Source organism: Carcharhinus amblyrhynchos, unplaced genomic scaffold (assembly GCF_965287045.1).
Source record: "Carcharhinus amblyrhynchos unplaced genomic scaffold, sCarAmb.v2.hapA scaffold_82, whole genome shotgun sequence".
Taxonomy (NCBI): Eukaryota; Metazoa; Chordata; class Chondrichthyes; order Carcharhiniformes; family Carcharhinidae; genus Carcharhinus; species Carcharhinus amblyrhynchos.
Window position 1 is genome coordinate 440,639 of NW_027649822.1, and position 20,180 is coordinate 460,818.

The 20,180-nt window shown below is 46.6% G+C and overlaps 1 protein-coding gene across 1 annotated transcript in view; it reads left to right on the forward strand.

Annotated features, from left to right (window-relative positions):
* LOC145337933 (uncharacterized) overlaps positions 1-20,180 on the forward strand; it is a 222,541-nt gene that overhangs the window by 158,053 nt on the left and 44,308 nt on the right. The gene's annotated exons all lie outside the window — the stretch shown is intronic.

Consider the following 20,180-nt stretch of genomic DNA (forward strand, 5'->3'; position numbering starts at 1 on the left):
CACACACACACAGACACACACACCTACACCCCATACACTAACAGATCCACACACACACACAGACACACACACCTACACCCCATACACTAACAGATCCACACACACACACACACACACACCTACACCCCATACACTAACAGATACACACAGACACACAGACACACACACCTACACCCCATACACTAACAGATACACACACACACACAGACACACACACCTACACCCCATACACTAACAGATCCACACACACACACAGACACACACACCTACACCCCATACACTAACAGATACACACACACACACACAGACACACACACCTACACCCCATACACTAACAGATACACACACACACACAGACACACACACCTACACCACATACACTAACAGATACACACACACACACAGACACACACACCTACACCCCATACACTAACAGATACACACACACACACAAACACACACACCTACACCCCATACACTAACAGATACACACACACACACACACACAGACACACCTACACCCCATACACTAACAGATACACACACACACACACACACACAGACACACACACCTACACCCCATACACTAACAGATACACACACACATACACACACACCTACACCCCATACACCAACAGATCCACACACACACACACAGACACACACACCTACACCCCATACACTAACTGATACACACACACAGACACACACTCCTACACCCCATACACTAACAGATACACACACACAGACACACACTCCTACACCCCATACACTAACAGATCCACACACACACACACACACACCTACACCCCATACACTAACAGATCCTCACACACACACAGACACACACACCTACACCCCATACACTAACAGATCCACACACACACACAGACACACACACCTACACCCCATACACTAACTGATACACACACACAGACACACACTCCTACACCCCATACACTAACAGATCCACACACACACACACACACACCTACACCCCATACACTAACAGATACACACAGACACACAGACACACACACCTACACCCCATACACTAACAGATACACACACACACACAGACACACACACCTACACCCCATACACTAACAGATCCACACACACACACAGACACACACACCTACACCCCATACACTAAAAGATACACACAGACACACACAGACACACACACCTACACCCCATACACTAACAGATACACACACACACACAGACACACACACCTACACCACATACACTAACAGATACACACACACACACACACAGACACACACACCTACACCCCATACACTAACAGATACACACACACACACAGACACACACACCTACACCCCATACACTAACAGATACACACACACACACAGACACACACACCTACACCCCATACACTAACAGATACACACACACACACAAACACACACAACTACACCCCATACACTAACAGATACACACACACACACAAACACACACAACTACACCCCATACACTAACAGATACACACGCACACACAGACACACACTCCTACACCCATACACTAACACATCCACACGCACACACAGACACACACTCCTACACCCCATACACTAACAGATACACACACACACACAGAGACGCACACCTACACCCCATACACTAACAGATCCACACACACACACAGACACACACACCTACACCCCATACACTAACAGATACACACGCACACAGACACGCACACCTACACCCCATACACTAACAGATCCACACGCACACACAGACACACACACCTACACCCCATACACTAACAGATCCACACGCACACACAGACACACACACCGACACCCCATACACTAACAGATACACACACACACACAGACACACACACCTACACCCCATACACTAACAGATACACACACACACACAGACACACACACCTACACCCCATACACTAACAGATACACACACACACACAGACACACACACCTACACCCCATACACTAACAGATACACACGCACACAGACACGCACACCTACACCCCATACACTAACAGATCCACACGCACACACAGACACACACACCTACACCCCATACACTAACAGATCCACACGCACACACAGACACACACACCGACACCCCATACACTAACAGATACACACACACAGACACACACACCTACACCGCATACACTAACAGATACACACACACACACAGACACACACACCTACACCCCATACACTAACAGATACACACACACACACAGACACACACACCTACACCCCATACACTAACAGATACACACACACACACAGACACACACTCCTACACCCCATACACGAACAGATACACACACACACACAGACACACACACCTACACCATATACAGTAACAGATACACACACACACACACAGACACACACACCTACACCCCATACACTAACAGATACACACACACACACAGACACACACTCCTACACCCCATACACTAACAGATACACACACACACACACAGACACACACACCTACACCCCATACACTAACAGATACACACACACACACACAGACACACACACCTACACCCCATACACTAACAGATCCACACACACACACACAGACACACACACCTACACCCCATACACTTACAGATACACACACACACACCTACACCCCATACACCAACAGATCGACACACACACACACACACACCTACACCCCATACACTAACAGATACACACACACACACAGACACACACTCCTACACCCCATACACTAACAGATACACACACACACACACAGACACACACACCTACACCCCATACACTAACAGATACACACACACACAGACACACACACCTACACCCCATACACTAACAGATACACACACACAGACACACACACCTACGCCCCATACACTAACAGATCCACACACACACACACAGACACACACCTACACCCCATACACTAACAGATACACACACACACACAGACACACACACCTACACCCCATACACTAACAGATACACACACACACACACACAGACACACACACCTACACCCATACACTAACAGATCCACACGCACACAGACACACACACACCTACACCCCATACACTAACAGATCCACACACACACACAGGCACACACACCTACACCCCATACAATAACAGATACACACACACACACACAGACATACACACCTACACCCCATACACTAACAGATACACACACACACACACAGACACACACTCCTACACCCCATACACTTACAGATACACACACACACACAGACACACACACCTACACCCCATACACTAACAGATACACACACACACACAGACACACACACCTACACCCCATACACTAACAGATACACACACACACACAGACACACACACCTACACCCCATACACTAACAGATACACACACACAGACACACACACCTACACCCCATACACTAACAGATACACACACACACAGACACACACACCTACACCACATACACTAACAGATACACACACACACACACACAGACACACACACCTACACCCCATATACTAACAGATACACACACACACACAGACACACACACCTACACCCCATACACTAACAGATCCACACGCACACAGACACACAGACACACACACCTACACCCCATAGACTAACAGATCCACACGCACACACAGACACACACACCTACACCCCATACACTAACAGATCTACACACACACACACACCTACACCCCATACACTAACAGATCCACACACACACACACAGACACACACACCTACACCCCATACACTAACAGATACAGACACACACACACAGACACACACACCTACACCCCATACACTAACAGATACACACACACACACACAGACACACACACCTACACCCCATACACTAACAGATACACACACACACACACAGACACACACACCTACACCCCATACACTAACAGATACACACACACACACACAGACACACACACCTACACCCCATACACTAACAGATCCACACACACACACACAGACACACACACCTACACCCCATACACTAACAGATACACACACACACAGACACGCACACCTACACCCCATACACCAACAGATCCACACACACACACACAGATACACACTCCTACACCCCATACACTAACAGATACACACACACAGACACACACTCCTACACCCCATACACTAACAGATCCACACACACACACACACAGACACACACACCTACACCCCATACACTAACAGATACACACACAGACACACAGACACACACTCCTACACCCCATACACTAACAGATACACACACAGACACACAGACACACACTCCTACACCCCATACACTAACAGATACACACACACAGACACACACTCCTACACCCCATACACTAACAGATCCACACACACACACACAGACACACACACCTACACCCCATACACTAACAGATACACACACACACAGACACGCACACCTCACCCCATACACTAACAGATACACACACACACACACCTACACCCCATACACCAACAGATCCACACACACACACACACACCTACACCCCATACACTAACAGATAAACACACACACACAGACACACACACCTACACCCCATACACTAACAGATACACACACACAGACACACACACCTACACCCCATACACTAACAGATACACACACAGACACACAGACACACACTCCTACACCCCATACACTAACAGATACACACACAGACACACAGACACACACTCCTACACCCCATACACTAACAGATCCACACACACACACACAGACACACACACCTACACCCCATACACTAACAGATACACACACACACACAGACACACACACCTCCACCCCATACACTAACAGATACACACACACACAGACACGCACACCTCACCCCATACACTAACAGATACACACACACACACCTACACCCCATACACTAACAGATACACACACACACAGACACGCACACCTACACCCCATACACCAACAGATCCACACACACACACACACACCTACACCCCATACACTAACAGATACACACACACACACAGACACACACACCTACACCCCTTACACTAACAGATACACACACACACACACACACAGACACACACACCTACACCCCATACACTAACAGATACACACACACAGGGAGGTTCAGAAGTGATGTTAGGGGTAAGTTTTTCACTCAGAGGGTGGTGAGTGAATGGAATCGGCTGCCGTCAGTGGTGGTGGAGGCGAACTCGCTGGGGTCTTTTAAAAGACTTCTGGATGAGTATATGGGGTTTAATGAGATTGAGGGTTATAGATAGGTCTGTAGGTTGGTAGGTGATGTGGTCGGCGCAACTTGTGGGCCGAAGGGCCTGTTTGTGCTGTAGTGTTCTATGTTCTATGTTCTATGTTCACACACAGACACACACACCTCCACCCCATACACTAACAGATACACACACACACACACACCTCCACCCCATACACTAACAGATACACACACACACACACAGACACACACACCTACACCCCATACACTAACAGATACACACACACACACACACCTACACCCCATACACCAACAGATACACACACACACACACAGACACACACACCTACACCCCATACACTAACAGATACACACACACACACACAGACACACACACCTACACCCCATACACTAACAGATACACACACACACACACACCTACACCCCATACACCAACAGATACACACACACACACACACACAGACACACACACCTACACCCCATACACTAACAGATACACACACACACACACAGACACACACACCTACACCCCATACACTAACAGATACACACACACACACAGACACACACACCTACACCCCATACACTAACAGATACACACACACACACACACCTACACCCCATACACTAACAGATACACACACACACACACAGACACACACACCTACACCCCATACACTAACAGATACACACACACACACAGACACACACACCTTCACCCATACACTTACAGATCCACACGCACACAGAGAAACCACACCTACACCCCATACACTAACAGATACACACACACACACACAGACACACACACCTACACCCCATACACTAACAGATACACACACACACAGACACACACACCTACACCCCATACACTAACAGATACACACACACACACAGACACACACACCTACACCCCATACACTAACAGATACACACACACACACAGACACACACACCTACACCCCATACACTAACAGATACACACACACACACAGACACACACACCTACACCCCATACACTAACAGATACACACACACAGACACACACACCTACACCCCATACACTAACAGATCCACACACACACACACACAGACACACACACCTACACCCCATACACTAACAGATCCACACGCACACACAGACACACACACCTACACCCCATACACTAACAGATACACACACACACACACACACCTACACCCCATACACTAACAGATCCACACACACACACACAGATACACACTCCTACACCCCATACACCAACAGATCCACACACACACACACAGACACACACACCTACACCCCATACACTAACTGATACACACACACAGACACACACTCCTACACCCCATACACTAACAGATACACACACACAGACACACACTCCTACACCCCATACACTAACAGATCCACACACACACACACACACCTACACCCCATACACTAACAGATCCTCACACACACACAGACACACACACCTACACCCCATACACTAACAGATACACACAGACACACAGACACACACACCTACACCCCATACACTAACAGATACACACACACACAGACACACACACCTACACCCCATACACTAACAGATACACACACACACACACAGACACACACACCTACACCCCATACACTAACAGATACACACACACACACAGACACACACACCTACACCCCATACACTAACAGATCCACACACACACACAGACACACACACCTACACCCCATACACTAACAGATACACACACACACACACAGACACACACACCTACACCCCATACACTAACAGATACACACACACACACACAGACACACACACCTACACCACATACACTAACAGATACACACACACACACACAGACACACACACCTACACCCCATACACTAACAGATACACACACACACAGACACACACACCTACACCCCATACACTAACAGATACACACACACACACACACACACAGACACACCTACACCCCATACACTAACAGATACACACACACACACACACACAGACACACACACCTACACCCCATACACTAACAGATACACACACACACAGACACACACACCTACACCCCATACACTAACAGATCCACACACACACACACCTACACCCCATACACTAACAGATACACACACACACAGACACACACACCTACACCCCATACACTAACAGATACACACACACACAGACACGCACACCTACACCCCATACACTTACAGATACACACACACACACACCTACACCCCATACACCAACAGATCCACACACACACACACCTACAACCCATACACTAACAGATACACACACACACACAGACACACACTCCTACACCCCATACACTAACAGATACACACACACACACACAGACACACACACCTACACCCCATACACTAACAGATACACACACACACACAGACACACACACCTACACCCCATACACTAACAGATACACACACACAGACACACACAGACACACACACCTACACCCCATACACTAACAGATACACACACACACACACACACACACACACACACCTACACCCCATACACTAACAGATACACACACACACAGACACACACACCTACACCCCATACACTAACAGATCCACACACACACACACCTACACCCCATACACTAACAGATACACACACACACAGACACACACACCTACACCCCATACACTAACAGATACACACACACAGAGACACGCACACCTACACCCCATACACTTACAGATACACACACACACACACCTACACCCCATACACCAACAGATCCACACACACACACACCTACAACCCATACACTAACAGATACACACACACACACAGACACACACTCCTACACCCCATACACTAACAGATACACACACACACACACAGACACACACACCTACACCCCATACACTAACAGATACACACACACACACAGACACACGCACCTACACCCCATACACTAACAGATACACACACACAGACACACACACCTACGCCCCATACACTAACAGATCCACACACACACACAGAGACACACACCTACACCCCATACACTAACAGATACACACACACACACAGACACACACACCTACACCCCATACACTAACAGATACACACACACACACACACAGACACACACACCTACACCCATACACTAACAGATCCACACGCACACAGAGACACACACACCTACACCCCATACACTAACAGATCCACACACACACACAGGCACACACACCTACACCCCATACACTAACAGATACACACACACACACACACACAGACATACGCACCTACACCCCATACACTAACAGATACACACACACACACAGACACACACTCCTACACCCCATACACTAACAGATACACACACACACACAGACACACACACCTACACCCCATACACTAACAGATACACACACACACACACAGACACACACACCTACACCCCATACACTAACAGATACACACACACACACAGACACACACACCTACACCCCATACACTAACAGATACACACACACAGACACACACACCTACACCCCATACACTAACAGATACACACACACACAGACACGCACACCTACACCCCATACACCAACAGATCCACACACACACACACACACCTACACCCCATACACTAACAGATACACACACACACACACACACAGACACACACACCTACACCCCATACACTAACAGATACACACACACAGGGAGGTTCAGAAGTGATGTTAGGGGTAAGTTTTTCACTCAGAGGGTGGTGAGTGAATGGAATCGGCTGCCGTCAGTGGTGGTGGAGGCGAACTCGCTGGGGTCTTTTAAAAGACTTCTGGATGTGTATAAGGGGTTTAATGAGATTGAGGGTTATAGATAGGTCTGTAGGTTGGTAGGTGATGTGGTCGGCGCAACTTGTGGGCCGAAGGGCCTGTTTGTGCTGTAGTGTTCTATGTTCTATGTTCTATGTTCACACACAGACACACACACCTCCACCCCATACACTAACAGATACACACACACACACAGACACACACACCTCCACCCCATACACTAACAGATACACACACACACACACACCTACACCCCATACACTAACAGATACACACACACACACACACCTACACCCCATACACTAACAGATACACACACACACACACAGACACACACACCTACACCCCATACACTAACAGATACACACACACACACAGACACACACACCTTCACCCATACACTTACAGATCCACACGCACACAGAGAAACCACACCTACACCCCATACACTAACAGATACACACACACACACACAGACACACACACCTACACCCCATACACTAACAGATACACACACACACACACAGACACACACACCTACACCCCATACACTAACAGATACACACACACACACAGACACACACACCTACACCCCATACACTAACTGATACACACACACAGACACACACTCCTACACCCCATACACTAACAGTTACACACACACAGACACACACTCCTACACCCCATACACTAACAGATCCACACACACACACACACACACCTACACCCCATACACTAACAGATCCTCACACACACACAGACACACACACCTACACCCCATACACTAACAGATACACACACACACACACCTACACCCCATACACTAACAGATACACACAGACACACAGACACACACACCTACACCCCATACACTAACAGATACACACACACACACAGACACACACACCTACACCCCATACACTAACAGATACACACACACACACAGACACACACACCTACACCACATACACTAACAGATACACACACACACACACAGACACACACACCTACACCCCATACACTAACAGATACACACACACACAGACACACACACCTACACCCCATACACTAACAGATACACACACACACACACACACACACACAGACACACCTACACCCCATACACTAACAGATACACACACACACACACACACACAGACACACACACCTACACCCCATACACTAACAGATACACACACACACACACACACACCTACACCCCATACACTAACAGATACACACACACACAGACACACACACCTACACCCCATACACTAACAGATCCACACACACACACACCTACACCCCATACACTAACAGATACACACACACACAGACACACACACCTACACCCCATACACTAACAGATACACACACACACAGACACGCACACCTACACCCCATACACTTACAGATACACACACACACACACCTACACCCCATACACCAACAGATCCACACACACACACACACACACCTACACCCCATACACTAACAGATACACACACACACACAGACACACACTCCTACACCCCATACACTAACAGATACACACACACACACACACACAGACACACACACCTACACCCCATACACTAACAGATACACACACACACACAGACACACACACCTACACCCCATACACTAACAGATACACACACACAGACACACACACCTACGCCCCATACACTAACAGATCCACACACACACACAGAGACACACACCTACACCCCATACACTAACAGATACACACACACACACAGACACACACACCTACACCCCATACACTAACAGATACACACACACACACACACAGACACACACACCTACACCCATACACTAACAGATCCACACGCACACAGAGACACACACACCTACACCCCATACACTAACAGATCCACACACACACACAGGCACACACACCTACACCCCATACACTAACAGATACACACACACACACACACACAGACATACACACCTACACCCCATACACTAACAGATACACACACACACACACACAGACACACACTCCTACACCCCATACACTAACAGATACACACACACACACAGACACACACACCTACACCCCATACACTAACAGATACACACACACACACAGACACACACACCTACACCCCATACACTAACAGATACACACACACACACAGACACACACACCTACACCCCATACACTAACAGATACACACACACAGACACACACACCTACACCCCATACACTAACAGATACACACACACACAGACACACACACCTACACCACATACACTAACAGATACACACACTCACACAGACACACACACCTACACCCCATACACTAACAGATACACACACACACACAGACACACACACCTACACCCCATACACTAACAGATCCACACGCACACAGACACACAGACACACACACCTACACCCCATAGACTAACAGATCCACACGCACACACAGACACACACACCTACACCCCATACACTAACAGATCTACACACACACACACACCTACACCCCATACACTAACAGATCCACACACACACACACACAGACACACACACCTACACCCCATACACTAACAGATCCACACACACACACACAGACACACACACCTACACCCCATACACTAACAGATACACACACACACAGACACGCACACCTACACCCCATACACTAACAGATACACACACACACACACCTACACCCCATACACCAACAGATCCACACACACACACACAGACACACACTCCTACACCCCATACACTAACAGATACACACACACAGACACACACTCCTACACCCCATACACTAACAGATCCACACACACACACACAGACACACACACCTACACCCCATACACCAACAGATCCACACACACACACACACACCTACACCCCATACACTAACAGATACACACACACACACAGACACACACACCTACACCCCATACACTAACAGATACACACACACAGACACACACACCTACACCCCATACACTAACAGATACACACACAGACACACAGACACACACTCCTACACCCCATACACTAACAGATACACACACAGACACACAGACACACACTCCTACACCCCATACACTAACAGATACACACACACAGACACACACTCCTACACCCCATACACTAACAGATCCACACACACACACACAGACACACACACCTACACCCCATACACTAACAGATACACACACACACAGACACGCACACCTCACCCCATACACTAACAGATACACACACACCTACACCCCATACACCAACAGATCCACACACACACACACACACCTACACCCCATACACTAACAGATACACACACACACACAGACACACACACCTACACCCCATACACTAACAGATACACACACACAGACACACACACCTACACCCCATACACTAACAGATACACACACAGACACACAGACACACACTCCTACACCCCATACACTAACAGATACACACACAGACACACAGACACACACTCCTACACCCCATACACTAACAGATCCACACACACACACACAGACACACACACCTACACCCCATACACTAACAGATACACACACACACACACAGACACACACACCTCCACCCCATACACTAACAGATACACACACACACAGACACGCACACCTCACCCCATACACTAACAGATACACACACACACACACCTACACCCCATACACTAACAGATACACACACACACAGACACGCACACCTACACCCCATACACCAACAGATCCACACACACACACACACACCTACACCCCATACACTAACAGATACACACACACACACAGACACACACACCTACACCCCTTACACTAACAGATACACACACACACACACACACAGACACACACACCTACACCCCATACACTAACAGATACACACACACAGGGAGGTTCAGAAGTGATGTTAGGGGTAAGTTTTTCACTCAGAGGGTGGTGAGTGAATGGAATCGGCTGCCGTCAGTGGTGGTGGAGGCGAACTCGCTGGGGTCTTTTAAAAGACTTCTGGATGAGTATATGGGGTTTAATGAGATTGAGGGTTATAGATAGGTCTGTAGGTTGGTAGGTGATGTGGTCGGCGCAACTTGTGGGCCGAAGGGCCTGTTTGTGCTGTAGTGTTCTATGTTCTATGTTCTATGTTCACACACAGACACACACACCTCCACCCCATACACTAACAGATACACACACACACACAGACACACACACCTACACCCCATACACTAACAGATACACACACACACACAGAGACACACACACCTACACCCCATACACTAACAGATACACACACACACACAGACACACACACCTTCACCCATACACTTACAGATCCACACGCACACAGAGAAACCACACCTACACCCCATACACTAACAGATACACACACACACACACAGACACACACACCTACACCCCATACACTAACAGATACACACACACACACACAGACACACACACCTACACCCCATACACTAACAGATACACACAGACACAGACACACACACCTACACCCCATACACCAACAGATACACACACACACAGACACACACACCTACACCCCTTACACTAACAGATACACACACACACACACAGACACACCCACCTACACCCCATACACTAACAGATACACACACACACACAGACACACACACCTACACCCCATACACTAACAGATACACACACACACAGACACACACACCTACACCCCATACACTAACAGATACACACACACACACAGACACACACACCTACACCCCATACACTAACAGATACACACACACACACACAGACACACACACCTACACCCCATACACTAACAGATCCACACACACACACACAGACACACACACCTACACCCCATACACTAACAGATCCTCACACACACAGACACACACACCTACACCCCATACACTAACAGATACACACACACACACACAGACACACACACCTACACCCCATACACTAACAGATCCACACACACACACACAGACACACACACCTACACCCCATACACTAACAGATCCTCACACACACAGACACACACACCTACACCCCATACACTAACAGATACACACACACACAGACACACACACCTACACCCCATACACTAACAGATACACACACACACACAGACACACACACCTACACCCCATACACTAACAGATACACACACACACACAGACACACACACCTACACCCCATACACTAACAGATCCACACACACACACAGACACACACACCTACACCCCATACACTAACAGATACACACACACACACACACCTACACCCCATACACTAACAGATACACACACACACACACAGACACACACACCTACACCCCATACACTAACAGATACACACACACACACAGACACACACACCTTCACCCATACACTTACAGATCCACACGCACACAGAGAAACCACACCTACACCCCATACACTAACAGATACACACACACACACACACAGACACACACACCTACACCCCATACACTAACAGATACACACACACACACACAGACACACACACCTACACCCCATACACTAACAGATACACACACACACACAGACACACACACCTTCACCCATACACTTACAGATCCACACGCACACAGAGAAACCACACCTACACCCCATACACTAACAGATACACACACACACACACAGACACACACACCTACACCCCATACACTAACAGATACACACACACACAGACACGCACACCTACACCCCATACACTTACAGATACACACACACACACACCTACACCCCATACACCAACAGATCCACACACACACACACACACACCTACACCCCATACACTAACAGATACACACACACACACAGACACACACTCCTACACCCCATACACTAACAGATACACACACACACACACAGACACACACACCTACACCCCATACACTAACAGATACACACACACACACAGACACACACACCTACACCCCATACACTAACAGATACACACACACAGACACACACACCTACGCCCCATACACTAACAGATCCACACACACACACAGAGACACACACCTACACCCCATACACTAACAGATACACACACACACACAGACACACACACCTACACCCCATACACTAACAGATACACACACACACACACACAGACACACACACCTACACCCATACACTAACAGATCCACACGCACACAGAGACACACACACCTACACCCCATACACTAACAGATCCACACACACACACAGGCACACACACCTACACCCCATACACTAACAGATACACACACACACACAGACACACACACCTCCACCCCATACACTAACAGATACACACACACACACAGACACACACACCTACACCCCATACACTAACAGATACACACACACACAGACACACACACCTACACCCCATACACTAACAGATACACACACACACAGACACACACACCTACACCCCATACACTAACAGATACACACACACACAGACACACACACCTACACCCCATACACTAACAGATACACACACACACACACAGACACACACACCTACACCCCATACACTAACAGATACACACACACACACACACAGACACACACTCCTACACCCCATACACTAACAGATACACACACACACACAGACACACACTCCTACACCCCATACACTAACAGATACACACACACACACAGACACACACACCTACACCCCATACACTAACAGATACACACACACACACAGACACACACTCCTACACCCCATACACTAACAGATACACACACACACACACAGACACACACACCTACACCCCATACACTAACAGATACACACACACACACAGATACACACTCCTACACCCCATACACTAACAGATACACACACACACACACCTACACCCCATACACCAACAGATCCACACACACACACACCTACACCCCATACACTAACAGATACACACACACACACAGACACACACACCTACACCCCTTACACTAACAGATACACACACACACACACACAGACACACACACCTACACCCCATACACTAACAGAACCGCACACACACACAGACACACACACCTACACCCCATACACTAACAGATACACACGCACACACACACCTACACCCCATACACTAACAGATACACACACACACACAGACACACACTCCTACACCCCATACACTAACAGATACACACACACACACACACCTACACCCCATACACTAACAGATACACACACACACACAGACACACACTCCTACACCCCATACACTAACAGATCCACACACACACACACAGACACACACACCTACACCCCATACACTAACAGATACACACACACACACACAGACACACACACCTACACCCCATACACTAACAGATACACACACACACACACACCTACACCCCATACACTAATAGATACACACACACACAGACACACACTCCTACACCCCATACACTAACAGATACACATGCACGGTGATGCACACAAGCTTTTGTATCGATCCTGAACACCTTGCAGAGGTGACAAAAACCAGGAATGCTGGGAAAGCCTGTGTGGAGAGAAGAAAACGGCTCTATTCTCTTTCCACAGACACTCTTCATCCTAATGAGCTTTTTTCCCAGAATTTTCAGACTTTTTTTCAAACTCAGTATTTTCCCCTTACTTTGTAAATGGGAATTCTTCAGACAAACGTACAAGGAACAGAAATCTAATTCAGCTCACTGTACTAATCTACCAATAATAAAGCAAAAAGTTGCCATTCTTTCAACCAGATCTGAGTTATATCCACCACAACTTAATTCCATCCACGTCAGATTTTAATAGATGTGAACTGCAGCAGAAAGGGAACATATCAAAAATCATAGAGCAATTGAAATGGCGTGGAAAAGGTTCCCTGTTTCCAGAGGTGTTCCTAAAAGAGTGGATAAAACCAACTAATCTGTGAAAATCCCTGTGTGAGCTCTGATCTGGTCTTATCAAATCATTTGTCTCAGTTACAGGAAATGCACATAGTGAAGTTATGTTTTCCTCGAATTAGTGCTGTGCTTTAACATTATTCCCATATTCAGTATATGTCATTCCCCTTTCTCAATTATCAATTTAATTTATGCACTGGAATCATTTTCATTGCTAACTGTGACCTCAGAGGAGGGAAAATTTCTGCAGGAAAGTGTCAGTGGGGGAACAAAACACAGTGAAAACAAGTCATTAATCAGAGTGGGATATCACATCCGAGTAGCCGTCTATTCCAGGCTGCTGACAGTGTCTGTGCATGGAATTGCACTGAAGGCAGTCTATAAACGGGCTGGAATAAATGACCAAATCGCCATGTATTCTGTGGAGTCTATTTGAGTAGAATTGCACTAAGACTGGGTAAATAATCACAGAGAAATGTCGAACCACAGTCACTGCAGATCAGTGGAATTTCTATAAAATTAGAATTGTATTGAGTCTGGATAAACCAATGGAATGAAGTTTTTTTTTATTGATTGTGTGATTTGTTATTATTGGGGAATGACCTCTGTATTTCCCAGAATTGCATTGCTCTTTACCAAAGAAATTGATTGAAAGAATGAAACAATTTGGCTGTCGGTTTTAATAGTTCCTCATGGGAATTTACAGAAAAAAAATCTGGACATTTCTATGATTTATAGCAAGCTGAGCCAACAAAATCAGACTTGAACTTGTTCCTGATAGATCCAGGAGAACAGGAAGGTGAGGATAAAGGAATGGGGAACACCTCTTGCCTACAGTATCAGACAAGTAGCCTTATTGAAACACCAGTTCCTGATACTTTGACAACAGTCTGACATTATACAATCCGGGCAGCGCTGATTCTTTACATCAATTCTTCTGAAAATAAAAGACAGCTCAGATGCTTGGTTTGGATGTTTATTATTTCTGGAGAAAATCGATGCTGGTTTAAATGATTAATGGCACCGTTCTATGGAGGGCCCATTCTGACTGGTTTGTTTCTGAGTAGTTTGGGACCCTGTGTTTCGATCCAAATGAAGCCCCCAAAGCTTTGTTCTGGTGAAATGAGGTCACCATTTATTAGTCTACTCTGCAAGTCTATTAATGATTATTCCCATGATTGTGTGCAGATATTGTGTTGCATTATCCCTTTCAATTCTATCAACCTTTTTTTTCTTTCAAATTGTCTTTCTACTTGCTGATTACATTTTTAACCTAACTGATGAAGATCAGTGATCCCAGTGCTGATCCTTGCATCATTCACTGACTACAGTCTCCAAATCTTTTAAATCGCTGCTCTTTGGTTTCTGTTTTGGAACCGGGTTGTGTTCCACTCTGCTGACAGTAGCCTCACTGCACAGGATCTGATTTTAGACATGCTTTGTTGTAACTTACCGAGTCATTAAGAAAATCAGCATTGTGGCCATCAATTTTGAAACACCAATTCCTGATAACTTCTAATGTAATTTCATAAAGCATAGCCTTGTTTTTATGGGCACTGTTAGTACTCTGTGTTTACTCTGCGTTTGGATGCATTGATCTTCTTAATACTGACCTTGTGTTGATGGGTTCTATAGTTACCTTCATTACTTTCTCTCTTCCAGTAACAGTAACGTGCATTCCAAGCAATCGATGAAGATAAAACATTTTGGATCGATAATACTGTCTGTGTTGTCACTCCCCATTGTTTTTATTAAGTTATTTGGATGCATTCCATCCAAACCAAAGGTTTACCTTCTCCTTAATTTAGTAAATGCTTGGTGAAAACACGCTCCTATCTGAATTCTCCTATTGCTATTTGACAATATAATGCCATCGATCTGGATGATTTTCCTTTCTATATGTTCTGAATCCTCACCCACTGCTTCAGCCTGTCTGGAGTGTCCTGTCAAATGGGTTTGTCCTGTGAACAGAGCTATGCCCCAGGAGAAAGAAAAATAATTTTCTCCGTGTCAGTCTATCTAACAGATCCTGAATAGAGTGCCCCCATATCCAGTTGTGTGGGACTTGTCTGACTGACAACAGGGGAACTGCCTTGAAGGCAGCGTACCCCCACAATCTCCCACTCAGACATTGAAAGAAGACAATGTTTTGTTTTGTTTTGTTGATTATTGATTCTCTTTGGAATTGGTTTCATGCTCACCGGTGCCGATATGGGAATATAAATATTTGCAATTTCATCACATTCTGTTCTGATATTCTGCTGTAAAGTGTGTACGGGTGTAAACTTTCACATTCAGATTCCCCTACTGAAAAATCCGGAACCAGCACAAACTGTGCTGTCGTTGTGCAGAAGACATGTATTTATGAACCTTGTGATTAACATGATGCATGTTCCAATTCTTCATTGGTTGATAATACAGTATGCTGCTAGCTGTGCTGCCTTTAGGCAGGAGGTGTACCCCATTCTTTTATCCTCAGCTTCCTGGTCTCCTGGGTGATTATAAGAGTGTCAGGCTGTAACATGTAGTACCAGATATCGATCAATCTGCTCATCACGTTAGCTTCACCAGCCAATGAGATCATCACTCATAGTGAAAAAAAAATCACTCCATGAACCCTACCATGAAGAAAGAGTCTGCACTGACCACATCCCACCCAGGCCCTACCCCCACATCCCTATATATTTTACCCACTAATCCCTCTAACCTCAGCATCTTAGGACACTAAGGGGCAATTTTAGCATGGCCAATCAACCTAACCCGCACATCTTTGGACTGTGGGAGGAAACCAGAAAACCCATGCAGACACGAGGAGAATGTGCAAACTCCACACAGAAAGTGGCCCGAGCCAGGAATCGAACCCGGGTCCCTGGAGCTGTGAAGCAGCAGTGCTAACCACTGTGCTACTGTGCCACTCCTAATTGGCGGTGGGGAAACACTCCTAATTGGCGGGGGGGGGGGGGGGACACTCCTAATTGGCGGGAGGGGGGCACTCCTAATTGGTGGAGGGGGGGGCACTCCTAATTGGTGGGGGGGGACACTCCTAATTGGTGGGGGTGGGGTCACTCCTAAGTGACAGGAGCACCTTATTTAACAGCGGCCAC